The following is a 21,314-nucleotide window of genomic DNA, read 5'->3' as shown; positions in this document are numbered from 1 at the left end:
GACAGCAAACTGTACATTCTTTCAAAAGAAAAAAAAAATCACTGTTCGCACTAATTATATATAGCTGATCAAGTATTCAACAAGAAAAAGACAAAAAACAAGTACATGCCTCAGGTAAAGATCTTAACTGAGCTGGAAGAGAGAATCCAATTAAGAGCTAATAAAAGTTAGGCCTGGGCTCCTTCTCACTCACCTACTAAACTACCCAAGAGGAGCGCTTCTTGCTGGGGGGGAAATCTGATTATTTTAGACTTATTAGTGAGACTGGTTCAAGTGCCATCCTACCTAAGTACTTAGAGACTGACAATGCTTTTGGCCTGTAGACTCCAATAAGCAGCCACTATTTAAAAAAAAAAAAAAAAAATTCAGTAGGAAATCACTACTTTCTGCCATAGACCCATATTTCCCCTTCCTCTCTACTCATCTTTCCTTGTCCTGCCCCATAGTCTAGACTTGCTTGTGGCAGCCAGCATCCTTGAACTTCAGAGTCAAGGAAGTGGAAGGACTTTAAAATGACTTCTTAAGAAACCATCCTATGTCCCGATGGTAGGACAGAAGGGCACCACTACTGCCTACTCCTGCCTACCCCAAAAGAGGTCATGGAAAAACCCCGACACACAGAAAAGGAAATTTAATCTAATCCTGTACACACGTCCATACATCCATCTCAACACAATGAACAACAGGAGACCAGGCTGGGGAGAGGGTCCAAATGTGATTCCACATTCTCTGGGTGACTGACAGCCATGGCAGACGGCAGTGTCACATGGCTGCAGAAGGAGAAAGGGAAACTGCGTGCCGTAGACGGTAAATGCGGGTCTGGGGAGAGGGCGGCCAACGGTCAGAGCACAGCTGGAGCAACTGGACTGCAGCTACAGGAAACAAAACCAGCTCCAGGGGGGTCTTCAACCATCTGGAGAACAACCCCCAAAAGAAAGCAGCAAGATTTCTGTAAGTCTAAAATCAAAGCCCAGGAATGAGATCAGAGGAAATGGGAGGGTTTAACGCGGAAGGGGAGGGTAGGGAAGACACAGCAATGCTCCTCAGATGTTGGGGGCTCAGGATAGCCAGCGGAGTCAGTCAGAGGGGTGTCGGCTCAGTGTAAGTTAAGATTAGAGGTGCACCCCTCAGAGTGGAAAGAGACGGCTATGTGACAGAATGCCTATCTCCAGTGGTATTCAGGGGCGCAGAGAGAGGCCCACAAGTCGGGGGTGTTTTAAAACTGAGCCTGCATTGAGAAGAAAATGAGTTTGTATGGCCATCAGTGTTCTTCTCTGCACAACAGTAAAGCCAATCCAGACGCCAAGGGCACCGTCAATATCTCCAACCTCAGTCATAAGCTCCTTTGGGGGACCTGTTGTAACGACGCACCTTGGCTAGAAATTCTGCCCCACACTCAAACTTCAAGAGCTGACCTTCCAGTCACCTGGGATGACCCTGGAATGAGAAAAAAAAAATTAAGAAAGGTCTTATTTTTCAGTCCCTGGGTGGGACTGTTATCTTTCTGTCTGGTGATGGCTTTTACTGGGAGCTGGGAGAACACAGACAGGAGAGAAGGGTGATGCCACAAACCTGGTGACATGCGAGACACACCCACTGGCCAGCCCTTGTGCATCTGGTGAATTTTAGCCATGCCGTTCCTTCCCCAACCAGAGCATCTCCAGTCGAGGCCACTGGATACTGAGAACATCCGGGGAGGCGTTGGCAGTGACCCAGAGCAAGGTAAGGACCACAGACGCTGGATTAGAATAACGGTGGATGCCATCTGTGGACTTGCTACTGTCCAGGCACTGGGCATCTAGAATCTATCATCTGTAATCCTCCTGGTTAAACTGATAAAGCAGGTGTCACAGCGATGTTACAAGGAGGATTTGGAAGCCCAGAGACTCAGTGACTCATCACACATTTGGTTACTGAAGAAGGAATAAACCCCTCATAACTGGCTGCAAAGAAACGGGCCGTGGCACCATCCATGTCACGCTGCCTCTCGTGACTCCTTCCAGTAAGTCCCCGGACTACATGTATAAAGGGGAGGCATTTCATGAACAGAAGTGTTACCAAACTCGGAAGTCCTGAAGCAAATGCTGCCACAGACCCCACCACCCAGGGAAGACATGTCCCTGTCCTGTTTCATGGACACTGGGGTCCTGAAGACACACGCAACTTCCCTGCACCGTGCCTCCACCCGAAGGAGTCGGCATGAAACAGCAGATTGGGTCCTGCACCAGGAAGTTGGAGCCGGCTTAGTTTAGCCTCAGTGCTAAGACAGACAGTACCAGGTTGAGGTTATGAGAAGCTCCTTCTAATTGCAACTTTATTTTCAAACACATGTCACAGTTACAACATGGTGAGACTGTTTGCTCCATGGATGTCTAAGAGCAGAAGCAGCTGCTCCATGACAGCCCCGCCATTTGCCTGTGGGACAAGCAGAGGACCCCACGGGCAGGCTCGCGGGTACACCCAGGGTAGCAGCGCTCTGGCACTGCCAGCCTCGGGGACGGCAAGTTCAGGACCCTGGAGAGACAGTCGGGGATCCGGCCGACACTGCCCATCTGCAGTCCAGTGAGGACATCAGTGTGCATGAGGAAAAGGCTGCAAAAGGCCCTAGTGCTAACAGCAGCCATTCCCAGGGGCTAGCATCTGTCAACTAGGGTTTTCTTTTTTTTTTTTCTTTTTTTTTTTTTGTATTTTTCTGAAGCTGGAAATGGGGAGAGACAGTCAGACAGACTCCCGCATGCGCCCAACCGGGATCCACCTGGCACACCCACCAGGGGCGATGCTCTGCCCACCAGGGGGTGATGCTCTGCCCCTCCGGGGGGGTCGCTCTGCCGAGACCAGAGCCACTCTAGCGCCTGGGGCAGAGGCCCAAGGAGCCATCCCCAGCGCCCGGGCCATCTTTGCTTCAATGGAGCCTTGGCTGTGGGAGGGGAAGAGAGAGACAGAGAGGAAGGAGGGGGGGGGGGGGTGGAGAAGCAAATGGGCGCTTCTCCTGTGTGCCCTGGCCGGGAATCAAATCTGGGTCCCCCCGCACGCCAGGCCGACGCTCTACCGCTGAGCCAACCAGCCAGGGCCTAGGGTTTTCTTCTCTGTTCCTTCCTGTAACTTCTACATTCTCTCCAACAAACATGCCTTTTATGGTCAGAAAGGAAATAATAAGCCAAAAGGCCTGCCAGGCATACATTTCAAACTGCCATCGGCAGGTACCAGTAACTGCTGAGAGGAGGGCGGCAGACACCCTGGCAGATATGAGAGGACAGACTGTGCCAGGCGGGCCCATCAACCCCTGATGACAGCAGGCACAGGGACAGGGAAGCCATCGCCCAGAGGCACCGCACAGCACACCTTCAGAGACCCGCTCCTGAGCAAAGGTGAGGTTGGTCGGAGCCTGAAGCCCCCGGCCAGCATCTTTCCCATCACACAGCAACAAGAACCCAGAAAGAAAGCATCTCAGGGGTGCAAGGTCAAGCGCCACCATGCCTCACTGCCCCCACATGCGCAGAGCTCCAAGATGACCTCCAGAAAAACAAGGTTTCCAGATCATTAACATTTCCCTTCTACGGTTTTCTTAACCAGGAGGGGTGAGAGGAAAAGGAAGGACATTTTATCCAGAGACTGATGTAAAAGTTTGTTTTAGGAAAACTCTAGGGTACACATCACAGTTTGCTTGTCCTATTTTTCCCAAAGAATTTGTGTTGTTTTAAAGTCACTTTTCCACCAGAAAACCCTACACTACACGAGATGCCCACTATCTGACACACCTGTTGTTGTCATCTCACTGTTAACTAATGAAAGGCAGGCTGTCCTCCCACTCACAGCGTGACCTGGGATCACTGTGATGCCCTCCCTAACTCGGTCCTGTGTGAAATGACATAGTAGTTTCACAGGCATGACAAATTCTTGCAGATACCCTGGAGTTTCAGGATGAGTCTCTGAGATGACGCCCAAAAATGCAGAGGTTCAAAATATCCAAATGTCACCACTGGGTAAGGCAAGGAATAAAATAAATTCTGCAGGCCACCAGCAGGCAGAGACCTACCCTTAAAATTGTTGTTATTATTATTAACTTTATTACGTATTATCATTAACAATAAATAAATCTCCAGCTGCCTCCCCAAGAGCCTCTACTGGGCACCTCTCTCCTTGTCGACAGAGCACTGACCAAGTTCATGACCTCAGGCCTCAGTAGACTGGAGAACAGCCCCTCTATCCCCGGGCTGAATGGGGCCTGATACAAACCAATCAGGAGCATCCTCCTCCTGCTGGCCCGTGATTGGGTAGGGTTGGCCATGTGACCCAGCCCTAGCCAATGGGACAAGCTGGGCAATTCTGGGAAGGGTTTCCATTGTAGATGGGGAAAAAAACACAGAGGAAGAAACATCTGTCCTTGGCAACCAGGCATGGCTGCATGTACTTGCAGATGGCAAATCCTGCTGCCGTCCTTGCCTCTGTGCAATAAAGAGCAAGCAAATATCCTGAGGACACGAGCAGAAAAATGGAAAGAACTCCCGTTTCTGAGGCTATCAAGGGATTGCTGAAGTCACCTTGGAACTATCATGTGACTCATCATGTTTGAGAGGATTTTAGTGGGGCCTTTTGTCTCCAGCATCTGAAACATTTTAGCTCATAGAGCCCCTCCCTAAGGCTCACCAACAGAAGCCTGGGATGTCACACACACCTAACACTGAGAAACAGCATGTCACACAACTGGAACCAGGTCCCCACCATGACAGCGAAAGGCCAGTGAGCAGAGCCTTCCCCATGACTGCCTGTGGATTATTGACCCGTTTCCCAACTCTGCCTCCCCCATACCCTGACTGCAGCTCACTCCAATGAGAGGTCAGGCAACTGACACCCCTGAAGACATACTTTAAGAGAGAGAAAATACATCCTCTATGGCCACCAACAAGAGCAGGGGTCCCCAAACTTTTTTTTTCTTTTTTATTTATTCATTTCAGAGAGGAGAGAAAGAGAGACAGGGGGGAGGAGCTGGAAGCATCAACTCCCATATGTGCCTTGACCAGGCAAGCCCAGGGTTTCGAACCAGCGACCTCAGCATTTCCAGGTCGACGCTTTATCCACTGCGCCACTACAGGTCAGGCGTCCCCAAACTTTTTACACAGGGGGCCAGTTCACTGTCCCTCAGACCATTGGAGGGCCAGACTATAAAAAAAAACTATGAACAAATCCCTATGCACACTGCACATATCTTATTTTAAAGTAAAAAAACAAAACGGGAACAAATACAATATTTAAAATAAAGAACAAGTAAATTTAAATCAACAAACTGACCAGTATTTCAGTGGGAACTATGCTCCTCTCACTGACCACCAATGAAAGAGGTGCCTCTTCCGGAAGTGCGGTGGGGGCCGGATAAATGGCCTCAGGGGGCCGCATGCAGCCCGCGGGCCGTAGTTTGGGGACCCCTGAACAAGAGCAACAAAAGCTGGGATTCCAATGCACACTTGATCTCTTTCTGCACTTCATAGATTGCTGAAAGTCCTCCCCAAATGTAGACTCTCAAACAGACAAATGAATCTGGAAGACATGGGGGGGGAAATTTTCAAAGTGATTTTTTTTTTTCAGGAATGTAGGTTGGTGAGAAGCACAAGTGGTGTTTAAGAGTGCATAAATCATCTTGTCAAAGACATGACTTTCCCGTAAGGCTCTCTATCCTAAACAGACGTGTAACAAGTAACACCATCTGAGTGGACAAAAAGATCTCCCTTCTATTTGCCTAAAGTTACTTCTGCAAGAACTAGTTTCTTGAAAACACCTCAGCACTGAAAATAATTACATTCATAAGTATATATATGACATGTTAAGTAAAAACATCCAAATACCATATTATATACATAATCACTCCACACAAAAGTCACAGGTGTTCAGTAACACCCTGTGTGTTTTAAATGAAGTTGCCTCTTTAATGAAGTTCAAGCCTGTAAATACCTGAGTGCGAACTACACGCCAGGTGCAACAAAAGTATGCAGAGAATTCACTATGTTCCAGGTACAGCCCTGGTGGCCAGGATTCTTTCTGGGACATGGGAAGGAGAATGAATTCAACCTTCTAGGAAAGTACACTCTAAGTAGGAAGAGGAAGGGGTAAGTATACAAATATATAACCTGAGCACACAATCAATAACTGAAAAGGTATGAAACGGGAGAAGACTTTAAAAGAGAAAGAGACCGGTGTAGGTCTGAAGCACAGAGGTTGCCAGTTCGAATCCGGCTCAGGGCACATACAAGAATGGATCGATGTTCTTGTTTTTCTCTCCCCCTCTTTCTCTCCCTCAAAAAACAATAACAAAGAGACATTATTTTATTTTGTTTGAATTTATAGGGATGACAGTGATTCGTAAAACCATACAGGTTTCAAGTGTACAACTCAACACACCATCTACACACCACATCGTGCACTCTCTACCACAAGCCAAGTCTCTTTGTCCCCATTCCCCCCTTTTCCCATCTCCACCTACCCTCTACTCCTACCCAGCCTTTCTCTCTGGCTGTTGCCACCTTTTGTATGTGTCTATGTGTTATTTTTATGTTTTTTGGTTACCTTCTTTCATTCAGCTCCCCCATTCCCTTTCCCCTCTGACAAATGTCCATCTGTTCCATGTGTCCATGCCTCTGTTTCTATTTTGTTTCTCAGTTTATTGTGTCCACTAGAATGTTAAGAAAGGCATGCTGAGAGCTGTTATGGAAATGAATCTTTGAGGATGGAGAATTAGGTAGGCTGGCATTTTAGACCTCTGGAGCCACTGACGCAAAGGCAAGGAGACACAAAACTCCAGGAAGAACTCTGGGAACAGTGCTAGTACCCAGCTGGACTAGAATACAGGGTGTGTTCAGGCAAATCATGAGTTAAAATACAAAAAGCCTGACCAGGTGATGGTGCCGTGCATAGAGCATCGACCTGGGGTGCTGAGGACCCAGGTTCAAAACCCCGAGGTTATCGGCTTGAACGCAGGCTTACCACCTTGAGCATGGGATCGTAGACGTGACCCCACAGTTGCTGGCTTGAGCCCAAGGTCGCTGGCTTAAGCAAGGGTCACTGGTTCAGCTGGAGCCCCACGGTCAAGGCGCATATGAAAAGCAATCAATGAACAACTAAGGAGCCTCAACTATGAGCTGATGCTTCTCATCTCCCTCCCTGTCTGTCTGTCCCTCTCTCTGTCTCTCTCATGAAAAAAAAAAAAAAAGAAAAAGGAGTGACCTGGTAGGGCATGTCACCCAACTGAGGCACTCGCCCTGATCTGAGAGGATTAAGCCAAGAGTGAACAGCAATGACACATGAGAAACAGAGCAGGCAACTGGGGAGTCATGGAAAAGGGGAGATGAAAGTTCCTTATTCTATTCATGCAACTTTTCTGAAAGTCTGAAAGAATATCAAAACAAGTCATTACATAAAGGAGGAAGCTATTTATATCTAATAAGATCTTTAAAATCCACTGTTAAATGGGGAGAAAAAAGATGTAAAGGGGATGTATGGAATGTTACCATTTGTATAAGAAGTGGAAAGAAAAGGAGGAGAGAATTTTGAATTCTGAACCATGTGAACTTATTACTTATTCACATATATAAAAAAAATTAAATTACCCTGAAAAATGTTAAAAAAAAAAAAAAAAGTACAAATATACAAACTGGAGCTAACTCGGACCAGAAACACACAGAAAATTTGATTAAAGCCACCTGGCAGGGTGTTGCCCAGATGGGACCACACAGGCCACTGTGCTTGGATAAGTGCCCATTCAGAAAGGGCTATTCCAAACCAACAGAGCCCGGGCCTGGAAAAGCATGTTCCCGCCTATCAAGTTCCATCCTGAACTGAACAGAAATTTCCCCTAAAATAAACGATGCAATTTCCTTACAATAGACAGTCCCCACAGCCCTGCTCTGCAAACTGATACTGCTCATGCTGAGGTTTCAGCCTCTGGCCCCCGGGAGACGGCTGCCCCGCACCTGCTTGCACAGCCCCACTGGAAACCTGAATGCAAACAACACCCACTGCTTCTCCAGCACCCCCTGGGAGATGCCGGGCAGCAAGTCCTTCAGCAGCTGTCTCTGAAGTGAAGATGCTTGGGTCAACACAACATTTCTACAGGTTTCCAACATGCCCATCTGTCCGTCTGGCGATTCAGAATGGGAAAACACCTTCTCTCTCTCTCTCTCTCTCTCTCTCTCTCTCTCTCTCTCTCTCTCTCTCTCTGTGTGTGTGTGTGTGTGTGTGTGTGTGTGTGTGTGTGTGTGTGTGTGACAGAGAGAGGGACAGATAGGGACACACAGACTGGAAGGAAAAGAGATGAGTAGCATCGATCTTCGTTGCGGCACCTTAGTTTCTCATTGGTTACTTTCTCATATGTGCCTTGACCGGGGGGCTATAGCAGACCAAGCGACCCCTTGCTCGAGCCAGCAACCTTGGGCTCAAGCTGGTGAGCCTTGCTCAAACCAGATGAGCCCATACTCAGGCTGGCAACCTCGGGGTTCTGAACCTGGGTCCTCCGCATCCCAGTTCGATGCTCTATCCTCCGCACCACCGCCAGGTCAGGCGGGAAACCAACCTGACCCACACAGACTCATTCGCCTGAGTTAAACCTGAAGGGGACTGAGCCAGTTCTCAGACAAGAAGAGAAACAGAAGAAGATACCATCTGGGAAACAGAGCAGATGCAATCTCCTCTGGCTTTCTGATTGTCAGAACACCAGGCAGGGGACCCCTGGCACCTCTGTCTCTGAAGGGACACCCACAGCGACTCAGAGCTCAGTCTCGCTCCAGTGCACGGTCTCTGTGTGCCACGAATGGTTGGGTGGTACACCTGAGTGTGTCTGTGCCTGAAACTGCCCCAAGAAGTGTCATGAGACAGCCAACTGAGATTTGTGTTTGGCTGGGGGAGGAGATGGTAAGAAGCAGGACATGGCTGGAGTAGAGAGGGTCTTGACCCCAGAACTTTAATGGACCAAGGATCTTGCCATTCAGTGGACGGAGACAAACCCCCACCCTGTGTCCCTGGGGTGCCACTCCAGCACTCTAACAGGGCAACAGCAGGAGCCTGGCTTCCAGCCCAGCACTCCACCGGCCACAGTGAGTGACTGCACAGCTTCCTAACTCTTGAGACTCAGTCTCCTCACCTGCAACATGCCAGTCATACCACCTGCCTTCAGAACAGTCCTGATCATGAACCTCACTCACGTAGGTGAAAAATGCCCTATAGCTGCCCTTGGCCACCAAACAAAGCTTCTCAGTCGCATTAGCTCACATCAGGTCAATACATAAAGCCTCTCTTATGGGTTGAACATACCGAAAAGATGGGAAGTCCAAACCCTCAGCACCTCAAAATGTGACTTAATTTGGAAACAGCCATTGCGGATGTAATTAGTTAAGGGGTGGCACTGGAAGGGGGGCGCAGTCCCACATGACCGGTGCCCCTCAAAGAAGACAAGAGACACAAAGAGGAAAATGCCATGGAAGACACAGAGGCAGAGGTGGGGCATGAGGACAAGGAAGAGACTGAAGTGACGCACCTACAAGCCGGACTCCAAGGAATGCTGGGAGCAGGCATGGCGCGCACGGACACCTTGACCTTGGCATCCCAGCCTCCGCACTATGGAGAACAATGGTGCTTGAAGCGCCTGGCTGTGGCACTGTGCTAGGCAGCCCTAGGAAACCAACATACCTCCCCAGACCTCCATCCCCCACCCCCAACCTCGGCTTCTGAGGAACAAAGAGGAAAGAGGATACTTACAAATACAAATACAAATAATAAACAGTATCCCAGGAGGCGAGCTTCAGGAATACATCTTTGCAAGAGAAGGAAATATGAGAAATAACAGGTGTTTTGTTGATTGTTGTCCCCTTTTCCTCCTGCCCTACTCACTGGGAACAGCTACCATCTGGGGACCCTCAAAAGCAGTCCAGTCAGGGCCACAAACCCCGCACTGTGGAGACCGGTTCATGGTCCACACACCCCACACATCCCAGGAGACCCTGACATACACCCCTCAGAAAGACTAGTGTGCCCTCCCACTGGGGCTCAGGAAGGCAGACAGGAGAGCCTGGGTATTTTTTAATACAATCTGCTTGCAGCAAACTACAAGCCAATTGGGGTGGAAAAGAGATGGGGGAAGTCACATTCCAGGGGTCTCCGTAGTCAGGAGTAGAAGTGATGCTTGAGTCTAAGTCACCCAAAGTTGCCCAGCCCAACCCCTTCTTTGGGTCTTTCAAGTCTACCTGCACTATGCTGTGAATGTGTGTCCCTCAAAACTCACATGTTGACATCCTAATGTCCTAGGTGACAGTATTAGGAGGTGGGGGCCTTTGGAGGTGACCCAGTCATGAGGGTGGAGCCCCCACGAATGGGATTAATGCCCTTGTCAAAGAAACCTCACAGAACTCCCTCACCCTTCCACCATGAGGACATAGCAAGAAGCTGACCAACCACATGGGCACCAGATCTCAAACTTCCAGCCTCCAGCACTGTGGGGAATAAATCTCTTCCGTGTTTAACCCACCCAGTCTGTGGCGTTTTCTTCCAGCAAACACATAAGATAACCAGCTACTCCATCCACACAAAATGGGTCTTCTCGCTGGAATCCACAAAAATCTGTGAAGTGGCTTTTACGAGAAACAAAGGTGCTAATTGTTTGGGAGAGGTGAGTTCAACTGAGTGGACACCCAGTCACCAGGCAGCTGATAAACTTCCACTGGAGTTAGGACTCAGTAAGAGTGGGCACGCAGCGGACTTGAACCTGGTCTTCACTCTCCCCCACGCACACCCCATTCCACTAGACTTTTCAGCATTCACTCAGCTCAAGGGAGATTTCAATGTCAAGAAATGCAGTTATGCCCTGGCCGGTTGGCTCAGCGGTAGAGTGTCGGCCTAGCGTGCGGAGGACCCGGGTTTGATTCCCGGCCAGGGCACACAGGAGAAGCGCCCATTTGCTTCTCCACCCCTCCGCCACGCTTTCCTCTCTGTCTCTCTCTTCCCCTCCCGCAGCCAAGGCTCCATTGGAGCAAAGATGGCCCGGGCGCTGGGGATGGCTCTGTGGCCTCTGCCTCAGGTGCTAGAGTGGCTCTGGTCGCAACATGGCGACGCCCAGGATGGGCAGAGCATCGCCCCCTGGTGGGCAGAGCATCGCCCCAGGTGGGCGTGCCGGGTGGATCCCGGTCGGGCACATGCGGGAGTCTGTCTGACTGTCTCTCCCTGTTTCCAGCTTCAGAAAAATGAAAAAAAAAAAAAAAAAGAAATGCAGTTATAGAACTAATGACTCAATCAATGGTGCTAGTTCTAATAAGGTCACCAAACCAGTCCACCAGGTAACATGCCGTAGAGAACAGGGAAAGGAGAAATACTGGCGAGCACACCTGAGGACCCACGATCCCTGCCAGGAAGCAAGCGATCCGAGAAGCACTGACTCATGCCTCCGCCACCCGAATCTGGGGCGGCACCAGCACCAGGGAGGAGGGCAGGAAGAGCCAAGGATAGGATGCCAACAAGAGGAAACAGGAAACCATGATGCTGAGATAGTGCGTCAGTGAGAAGAGTTTCTGCTCCTTTCAGGAAGCTGTCCTGAGATGGTTTTTGCCTAGATCATCCATTTCTGGTTTCCTGATTCACCCTGAGGGGGCCGCACTGGGAATCTTCAAACATATCCCGCCCGGATAAGGGAGATGACTGCATTGTAGGTATGCCACTGGAAAAGCTGGGGTCAGCCCACCCGCTCTCCCAAAGCAGAGCTCTAGTGCCCATTGGGAATCACCTGGAAGGGGATAAAACAATTGCTGTCTCTCCTCCCAATCGTGCAGATATAACAGTGAGGCACGACCTCTCCAAGTCGGTGTCAGTGCGCTGCTGGGGGTCTGCTGTCGGTCCTCACTTGTGAGTGGAGCTATAGGTTCCTGCTTGCCTACCCACGCCTGATGGGGCAACCAGACCACAGGGAACAGCAGCCATGCTCAGGGAAATGGACCAGCTCAAGATTAGGTGCACATGCAGGCAACAGAGTGCCCATTCCACCTGCACAGAGATGCCAGGGTACACCCAGAATGTGGTATGTTGGCTGAAAGCAAAGAATCCAATCCTTTGGGGCAATCAGTCTCCTTGCATATTTCAAGGGTGGGTTTTTCCCTGTCAAAAAGCAGGTGGCTCTGTGGATGCAGGTTCTCTACCTGTGGCCATTTGAGAAGCACCCTGAGAACACCACCTCATCCTCCAGAGTCAACAATGCCAGCTTCAGAAGCCTGGAGTCGAGGGTCAGCTCTCCATTAGTGCTGAGAAGACGGCAGCCTGAATACTTCCCAGCTAGTGCAGACCAGGGCCCGAAGGCCAGTTCTCCATGGGAGGGTCTCTGGACCCAGAGGGCTGACGTGTCCTACAGGGCAGGGGAGTGCGGAAACCCCTCACCCTCTGCTCTTCAGAGGTTAAACCAGCATGCATTCACCAGCACTTGTCACAAGACCCCCTGCTTGCTACTCACTGCTCTTCCCAGCAAAGAACCTTTTAGAGAAACCTCACTCCTGCCCCTGGAGCTGAGAACTCGACAGCCACCCAGGCTGCTCAGCTGCAGAGACATTTTCCCCGACACACTGTGACAGGACTGACCTCTCCAAATGAAACTGGCAAGTTCCTTTGAAAGACCTGATTCTTCTCTGAGTAGGCCTGCAGTGCAGACCTCAGAAGCACCCAGGATGAAAAGATATGGTCTCGGCCACTAAGTGACCTGGGACAGAGAAAGAGCGAGTGTGGAGGAAAGACCAACCCATGACTTGACTGCTTCCTGACCAGGACGGTCTGCTAGGTTGACCTGGGCCAGAATGGAGATACTCCCAGTCAAGTCCTTCAGTGACGTCCACCTCCTCCCACAGGCCCCGGACAACTACTGGTTCCTAGATGGGGCCCTTGCCCTGCCCCCATAAGGCCTTTTCCCCTACCAGCAGGATGACAGCCCAGCACCCCATCCATCCCCCCTGTCCTATAGGACCCCGTAGACTGTGTCTTCCTGCCGCTACCCAAGACAAACCCTGTGTGTGAGCTCCCTCAAGAATCTTGATGAAATGGAGTCATCAGCCTCCCTTTCATGGTCCCTCAGCCCAGCACACTGTACCAACACAAGGACCTGAGCCTAGAGCAGCAACCTACAGAGCATAGCTATGAACAAACCAGGTTCAACCATCACTCAACTGTTGACTAACCAGGTGACCTCAAGGCCAAATACTCTATGAACACTTCAGCCTCCTTGTTAAAAAACAGGAACCTGGCCCTGGCCGGTTGGCTCAGCGGTAGAGCGTCAGCCTGGCGTGCGGGGGACCGGGGTTCAATTCCCGGCCAGGGCACATAGGAGAAGCACCCATTTGCTTCTCCACCCCTGCCCCCTCCTTCCTCTCTGTCTCTCTCTTCCCCTCCCGAAGCCAAGGCTCCATTGGAGCAAAGATGGCCTGGGCGCTGGGGATGGCTCCTTGGCCTCTGCCCCAGGCGCTAGAGTGGCTCTGGTCGGGACAGAGCGATGCCCCGGATGGGCAGAGCGTCGCCCCCTGGTGGGCGTGCCGGGTGGATCCCGGTCGGGCGCATGCGGGAGTCTGTCTGACTGCCTCCCTGTTTCCAGCTTCAGAAAAAAAAAAAAAACAAAAAAACAGGAACCACGAATCTACCCAGTGTTGACATAAGAATTCAACGATGTAATTCATGCAAAAGGTTGAGCCATAACCAGGAAATGCTGTCACCTGCAAGAATCATCAGAAGCATCAATGCAAGACCAAGAAGCGTCAATGTTCAAAGAAAGATAAAGGGCCAAGGACATTTTAAAACCAGAAAAACTGGCAACTCAGAAGAAACAGAGAGATGAAGAAAAAAGGTAGCCTGACCAGGCGGTAGCACAGTGGATAGTGTTGACTGGGACGTGGACGACCCAGGTTCGAAACCCAGAAGTCTCTGGCTTGAGCGCAGGCTCATCGGCTTAAGCACGGGCTCACCAGCTTGAGTGCAGGGTCGCGGGCTTGAGCCCAAGGTCGCTGGCTTGAGCAAGGGGTCACTCATTATGCTGTAGCCTCCCCAGTCAAGGCACATATGAGAAAGCAATCAAGGAACAACTAAGGAGAATAGGAGCCACAACAAGAATTGATGCCACTCATCACTTTCCCTTCCTGTCTCTCTGTCCCTATCTCTGACTCTCTCTGTCTCTGTCAAAAAAAAAAGAACAAAAAAAAACTTAAATGTATTCTTCTTAAGCAAAACTGTTACCATTGAAAACACCAGGCAGTCTTGACCAAAACCTGATTGCTTCAAACAGGCTCGTTCTGGAACCTGCAGAATTGGGGGTGGGGGGACTCCCCCTGAGTTTCAATCTTGTAGAGACTTGTGGGAAAAATAAACCCCTGAATCAGCATCAACCTGTTAGATGATTAAAACCTCTTAAGTCTTCTGAGCTGGGAAGTTCTTCACAGGTTACTGTTCCAGCTCTCTCTACAAGCTGGTACCCACAATAAGAAACGAGTGACTTGTTCAGGACCCCACAGCTGGCTGGAGACAGGGCTCGGATTACCACCCAGGTTCTACCTACCCCGTAGTTTCCCTCCAGTCCCACACCTCTCCTCCAGAGAGGCAAGCACCATCCATTCTCTTCAGTCAGCTCTCCCTTCCTTTCCTCTGCTGCTGGCTCTCTAAATCCACCCACCCACTCTCGCTCTCACACGCATGCATGCACACGCACTTAATTTTTTTTGCATCCTTCCATATCTTCCTTTTTCTTTTTATCATGGAAAAAGAACACAAAATTTACCATCTTAACCATTTTCAAATGTACAGTTCCATGGCCCTGGCCGCTTTGCTCAGTGGTAGAGCATCAGCCCAGCATATGGAAGCCCTGGGTTTGATTCCCAGTCAGGGCAAACAGGAGAAGCACCCATCTGTTTCTCCACCCCTCTCCTTTATCTCTCTCTCTCTCTCTCTCTCTCTTCTCTCTATCTTCCCTCCTACAGCCATGGCTCGAGTGGTTCAAGCAAAATTTGCCGTGGGCACTGAGGATGGCTCCATGGACTTGCCTTGGGTGCTAAAATCACTCAGTTGCTGAGCAATGGAACAGCAGCCCAGACAGGCAGAGCATCACCTGGTAGCAGGCTTGCCAGTGGACCTGGCTGGGGCACATGCAGCAGTCTGTCTCTGCCTGCCCTCTTCTCACTTAATTAAAAAAAATGTACAGCTTCGTGATACAACATATACGCACATCATTGGCCAGCCATCACCAGCATCCTGTCTCCAGAACCCTTTCCATCTTACAAAACTGAAACTCTGTCCCCATCAAACATGCACACCCGATTCCCTCCTCCCAGCCCCCGGCCACCGCCATTCTACTCTTTGTCTCTGAATTTGGGTCGCCTAAGTAAGATCACCCAATATTTCTCTTTTTGTGGTCAACTTATTTCACTTAGCATGACATCCTCTGGTTCAGCCATGTGTCAGAATCCCCTTCCTTGTTAAAGCTAAATAATCATCCATTACACACATCTGCCACATTGTGTTATCCATTCATTCATCAATGACACTTGGGTTGCTTCTGCCTTTTGGCCTTTGTGAATGCTGCTACTGGGAAGTGGTGAACAAATATCTCTTCAAATTCCTGCTTTTAATTTTTATTTTAATTTATTTATTGATTTTAGAGAGAGAAGAAAGGAGGGAGAGAGAGAAACATCAATTGGTTGTTCCACTTACTTATGCATTCACTGGTTGACTCTTTTATGAGCCCTGACCAGGGATGGAACCCACAACTTTGGTATATTGGGATAATGCTCTAACCAGCTGAGCTACCTAGCAAGGCCCCTTTCAGTTCTTTTGGATAAATACCCAGAAGTGAAATTGCTGGACCATATGATAACTCAATTTTTAATTTTGAGAGAAGGTACTTGTTGTTGTTTTTTAAATTAAATTACACATATCTATAACTAAAATTAATAGAAAAGCAAGTTTTCTTTTTTCTTTAACTAATACTTAAAAACGCCAGCTAGCCCTGGCCGGTTGGCTCAGTGGTAGAGCGTCGGCCTGGCGTGCAGGAGTCCCGGGTTTGATTCCCAGCCAGGGCACACAGGAGAAGCGCCCATCTGCTTCTCCACCCCTCCCCCTCTCCTTCCTCTCTGTCTCTCTCTTCCCCTCCCGCAGCCAAGGCTCCATTGGAGCAAAGTTTGCCCGGGCGCTGAGGATGGCTCTGTGGCCCCTGCCTCAGGCGCTAGAATGGCTCTGATTGTAGCAGAGCAACGGCCCAAGATGGGCAGAGCATCGCCCCCTGGTGGGCATGCCAGGTGGATACTGGTCGGGCGCATGCAGGAGTCTGTCTGACTGCCTCCCCGTTTCCAGCTTCGGAAAAATACAAAAAAAAAACGTCAGCTATGCACTAGGCATGGGGTAGGTACCTGGGGCCCAATCAAGCATGTGCTAACATCCCAACCTCCTGACTTGTTGGCGTCTACGGTGAGCACTGTGCAGGATCTCAGGAGGGTGTGTGCATCCCCTGGAAAGACATAAAACAGAATGTCCAGATAGAAGTGTGTCATCGTGAGAGGCTTGACAAGCAGAGTTAATGACTAAAACAACGGAGCAGGGAAAGGGGGTGGGGAGCACTTAGTCAAAATGACTCTCAGCCCCAAGGAAGAGGGGAGGGAACATCAGTCACATTATGGAAAGTGTCTCAGCATGGCAACAAACTGGAGTGGTGCATTCTGGGTTCACCAGAGTCCCCCAAATATGTCCTCCAGATATGAGGAGGTCGTAACCCCAGTATCTGCAAATGTGACCTTATTGGGAAACAGTCTTTGCAGACACCATCAAGATAAGCTGAGGTCATACTGGATGAGGGTGGCCCTGTCCCAACGGCTCTGTCTTTATAAGAAGGACATCTGGAGACAGAGACAGACCTGGGAGAACATATAAGGAGGAGGCAGAGGCTGGGTTGAACTGCTGGGAAGCCCCCAAGCTATAGACCGAGAAGGATCCTCCCCTGGAGCCTCCAGAGGCAACATGACTCTACCAGCACCTTGATTTCAGACTTCTACTTCCCAACCTGGGTGAGAACAGACCCACTGTCCCAAACCCCCCCACCCCAGTCTGGAGCGCAGTGTTACAGCAGCCCCGAGAAACTGGCACAGCTGGACTGTGGGGAGACCCTGGGCTGCAATCCTGGTCTCGAGGTGAGGAGGGGGGAGAGAGACAGAAAATGACCCGACTTTCACCTGGAACTCCTGGCTACACATCCACTCATGAGCCAACCTGTGGACCTGACCCTGGTTAGAACCTGTTGGATGAGCAGACGGCTGGGTTTCAATGCCCCTGCACAAGTGGAGTGGGGAAGGATCCCCACTGCACCTAACCTAGCAGGAGCATATCCAGGCTGCCCTATAGCAGGGAAGTGGGGACACATCAGCAACGGGGTGTGGCACTGTGGGTGGTTTAGCAAACTGTCTAAAAGCTAGTAACAAACACCCCCCCACACACACACTGAACACACACATTTCCTGTGTAGACCCTAGTCCAGGGGCTGTCAGCAAGCACACCGGCTTCCCTCGCACTCACATATTAACACACTAGGCCTGTACTTGATGGAAATGACAGGGGATTCTTCACGATTGCCGCTAAAGCCCACCCCCAAGGTGGGAGTCAGCCCTGGGGTGCTGGCCAGGGGCACCAGGCAGCCCTGCACAGGTGGCAGAATGGGCCCTCTCACTTCCCCCAACTCCACACAGAGCAGCAAATCCACTCTCCCAGAGTTGCTGAGCCCTGGGCCACGTGAGTGCCCAGTCACCTGCCTGGCACAGGTGCAGCCGCCCACCCGCGGCACCAGCACCCGAGTGTTTCGGCCATCACCTGCCTCCCCCGCCACTGTCAACACAAACGCCCACTCCGGCAGGAAGCAAGAATAACCAGGCGTCTCCTAGCAATGGATGCCTCATCCCCCCCTCCCTAGGGGCCTGCCTCTCTAACTCTCCTAGGACCAGAGACTGCAGAGTGGGGAGGAGAGGGATGGGGAAGAGAGGGGAGGGGCAGAGAACAGAGGACAGGAGGGGCGAGGAGAGACAAGAGGACAGAGGGGAGCCAGGGAGAGGGGCAGGGCGAGGAGAGACAGAGGACAGAGGGGAGCCAGGGAGAGGGGCAGGGCGAGGGGCAGGGAGAGGGGCAGGGCGAGAAGGGAGCATCACTCCATCCCCCACCTCAGTCCACCTGCTAGTCTGCACTGTCCGGAAAAGACCATCTTTTTTTTTTGGTTGTTTTTTAAATTGATTTTAGAGAGAAGAAGGGAGAAAGGAAAGACATCAATTTGTTGTTCCACTTTATTTATACATTCATTGGTTGATTCTTAGGTGTGTCCTGAGCAGGGATCCAACCCACAACCTTGGCTACCTTGGAGTATGGGGAGGATGCTCCAAGCCATCTTTAAGCAGATAAAAGGCAGAAGCTGTTCCTGGGGCGAAGCAGGCATTTCACTACCCAGAATGACAGCTCCTGCTACAGCAGGTTCCCAGCTGCCCGCCAAGCCCCACACCCACCAGCAGGCCCCGCCCAGGCCCCCAGAACAAACATGCATTTCTCTGAAGTAGGGACAGTGGTGCCCAGGTAGGATAACCCCAACCCAGAATCAGCCCTCTATGGAGAGCTGTCACCAAAGGATCTCCTACTGAGAAAAGTGAACTCCAACACTGGCACCATGGTTCAAAAGCCTGTGTTAAGTCCTGACCCCCGCTACCTGGGAATGAAGGCTGTGTGAGCCCGCTGGGGCCACCATAACAAAGGACCACGGACCCAGCAGCTTCAACACCAGAAATTTACTTCTCACAGTTCTGGAAGCTGGAAGTCTGAGATCAAGGTGTCAGCAGGTCTGGTTTCCCCTCAAGGCCTCTCTCCTTGGCTGGCAGATGGTCACCTTCTCACTACGTCCTCACATGCCTTCCCTCTTTGCTCCAGCATCCTTAATGTCCCTGTCTGTGTCCAAATTCCCTCTTTCTAAAAGGACACCAGTCAGGTCAGATTAGGGTCCATTCTAGAGACCTCATTTTAACTTAACTACTTCTTCAATTATTAAAAAAAAGAAGAAGAGACTCACCAACTAGAGAATCAAAGACATTCGCTACAAAATGTAATGCAAACCCAGGACTAAATAAAGTAAAAACTATTTCCAACTGAAAAGGCAACTACCCAACCAAACTGGTTGAACAAGAGAATCTACAAATTCTAGGTTTTTGCTTCCAGGGTCCTAAAACAAGGTGAGCTCAGGGCCAGGAATGCAGCTGCCGGAAGTGTTAAGTTACAAGGCAGAGAGTCAAAGCTCGCCCTGATTTCAGTGTTGCTACAACTCCAATCCTCTGATCCTCTGGGTTTGAGTGGGGTGTGGCTCTTGCCAAGGCCTGGCTGCCCTCAGCTGGGTGTGACCACAGGACAAAGCCAACACTGTTCCAGCAGAGCTCCCGGGAACCAGGACAGATGGAATGCAAGGTAGAACCACGTTGTTTCTCATCACTTCTATCACACACGTGTACTCGCGGCTTCAGAGCCACTTGGAAGTTCCGACACAGAAGCAAGTGGACACAGGGCCTTGCCCGGTTTAGCAGAGCACCCTTTGCCAGGGCACTCTTAGCTCTCCATGGTGAGCACACTCTCACAGAGACCCAGGATTGCTTTGTCCTGGAGCACAAACCCTCCCACGCCATGTTCTCTCCCTCACCGTCTCCTTCGAGCCACAGGCTGGACCCCCTTTCCATCCCCACTCCCACACTTTTCTGGGAATGCACCGTCTGCTCCTGTCTATCTAGGAAAATCCAGCCCCGTCCTTCTGAGGTCAGCTGAAGGAAGCCACCCCTGAGAAGCCTCCCTGACCAAGTTGGGTACATATTCTGCCCTCCTGACTGCACTGCACAGGAGTTCTCAGCGAGTGGCCCCTGCACCCACGCTATCTATTATATATCAAAGTTTCTGCACCAGCTGAGTCACAAACTCAGACCTAATGGTCTGTGCTTTAAACAAGCCAAGGTGGTCTGATGCCGGCCTGCACACACTGCCACAGCCATAATCAATACTTTACCCCACCTCTACCCACCGCTACAGCCATAACCAATATTATATTCCACCACTACCCACTGCTACAGCCATAATCAATTCTTTATCGATCTCTACCCACTACTGCAGCCATAATCAATACTTTATCCCACCTCTACAACCATAACCAATATTATATCCCACCTCTACCCACTGCTACAGCCATAATCAATTCTTTATCGATCTCTACCCACCGCTACAGCCATAATCAATACTTTATTTCACCTACACCCACTTAGCTGAGGAGTCCATTTTGCCAGTCCTTCAGTGGCACAAGCCAGGCCCCCAAGAAATACATGCTTGTTGAATGCACCTCGTCGAGAGCATGAATGGGCAGTGTGAAATCAACAACTTTACAGGTGACCAAACCGCCATGCCATGGTCAGGTATGTAACAGTAGCGACAGCCAGGAGCCGAATAGAATAAAACTGCAGTTCATCAGAATTTCCATGGAGCAAGTGATTTAAGAAAAATGAACGCCAGGCTCCCTGTCATGGCCATTTGTCCGAGGGAAGGCTCCTTGGCAGGTCAAGAACACACTCAAGAAATGTTGGACATGACACTGGTCTGTCTCAGAGCAGTGTTGCTGGCTCCATGGCACCCTAACAGAGAAAGCTCCCCAGGGGCTCCTAAAGGAAAGGCATATCCGGAGTGTAATTAACCCGCATCGTTTGGCATGGCTTCCTCCTGCCTCATCAGAACTGATGATCTCAAGTGTCAACCATGCAAAGCAGCACACTATCAGTACCTACACAACTAAGCCTACCCGGGAGGGAAAAAAAATAGATAAAGGATATTAGAATAAAACTGAATGAGAGTGAGGATGGTACAGCAGAAAATTCTTAGAAATAAATATTCTGTCCTGTGCCAGGCACTGCACCAGGCCCTAAACCAGCAGTTCTCAACCTATGAGTCGCGACCCTGGCGGGGGTCGAATGACCAAAACACAGGGGTATTTTCCCATGGCTTTAGGCGACCCCTGTGTTTTGGTCATTCGACCCCCGCCGGGGTCGCGACCCACAGGTTGAGAACCGCTGCCTTAAACACTCACAATGCAGGGTTAAGACCGTAACCGGCTGCCTGTCCCACAGTTGATCCGTGTAAAGAACTTTAAGACAATCCTGCACATGAAAACACTGGCGGAGAATACTATTACTATTATTCCTCATAGTGGAAGGTTAAAAAAATGTCTCTCAAAGATATCCCCAAGACCCTAATTCCCAGAACTGAAACTGTCACCTTATATGGTA

At 50.3% G+C, this 21,314-nt stretch overlaps 1 protein-coding gene across 2 annotated transcripts in view; it reads right to left on the bottom strand.

Moving 5' to 3' along the window:
- TIAM1 (TIAM Rac1 associated GEF 1) overlaps window positions 1-21,314 on the bottom strand; it is a 315,885-nt gene that overhangs the window by 263,394 nt on the left and 31,177 nt on the right. The window contains exon 2 of one of the 2 annotated variants that reach the window (XM_066370373.1): window positions 1,372-1,437. The exons of the other annotated variant lie outside the window; for it this stretch is intronic. The gene's annotated coding sequence lies outside the window, so the exon portion shown is untranslated. The remainder of the gene's footprint in view (window positions 1-1,371; window positions 1,438-21,314) is intronic. 2 annotated transcript variants of the gene reach the window in all.

This window comes from Saccopteryx leptura, chromosome 2 (assembly GCF_036850995.1).
Source record: "Saccopteryx leptura isolate mSacLep1 chromosome 2, mSacLep1_pri_phased_curated, whole genome shotgun sequence".
In the NCBI taxonomy this organism is placed as follows: domain Eukaryota; kingdom Metazoa; phylum Chordata; class Mammalia; order Chiroptera; family Emballonuridae; genus Saccopteryx; species Saccopteryx leptura.
Note: the sequence above shows the minus strand (reverse complement) of the source record. Positions and strands in the feature narration are given on the sequence as shown.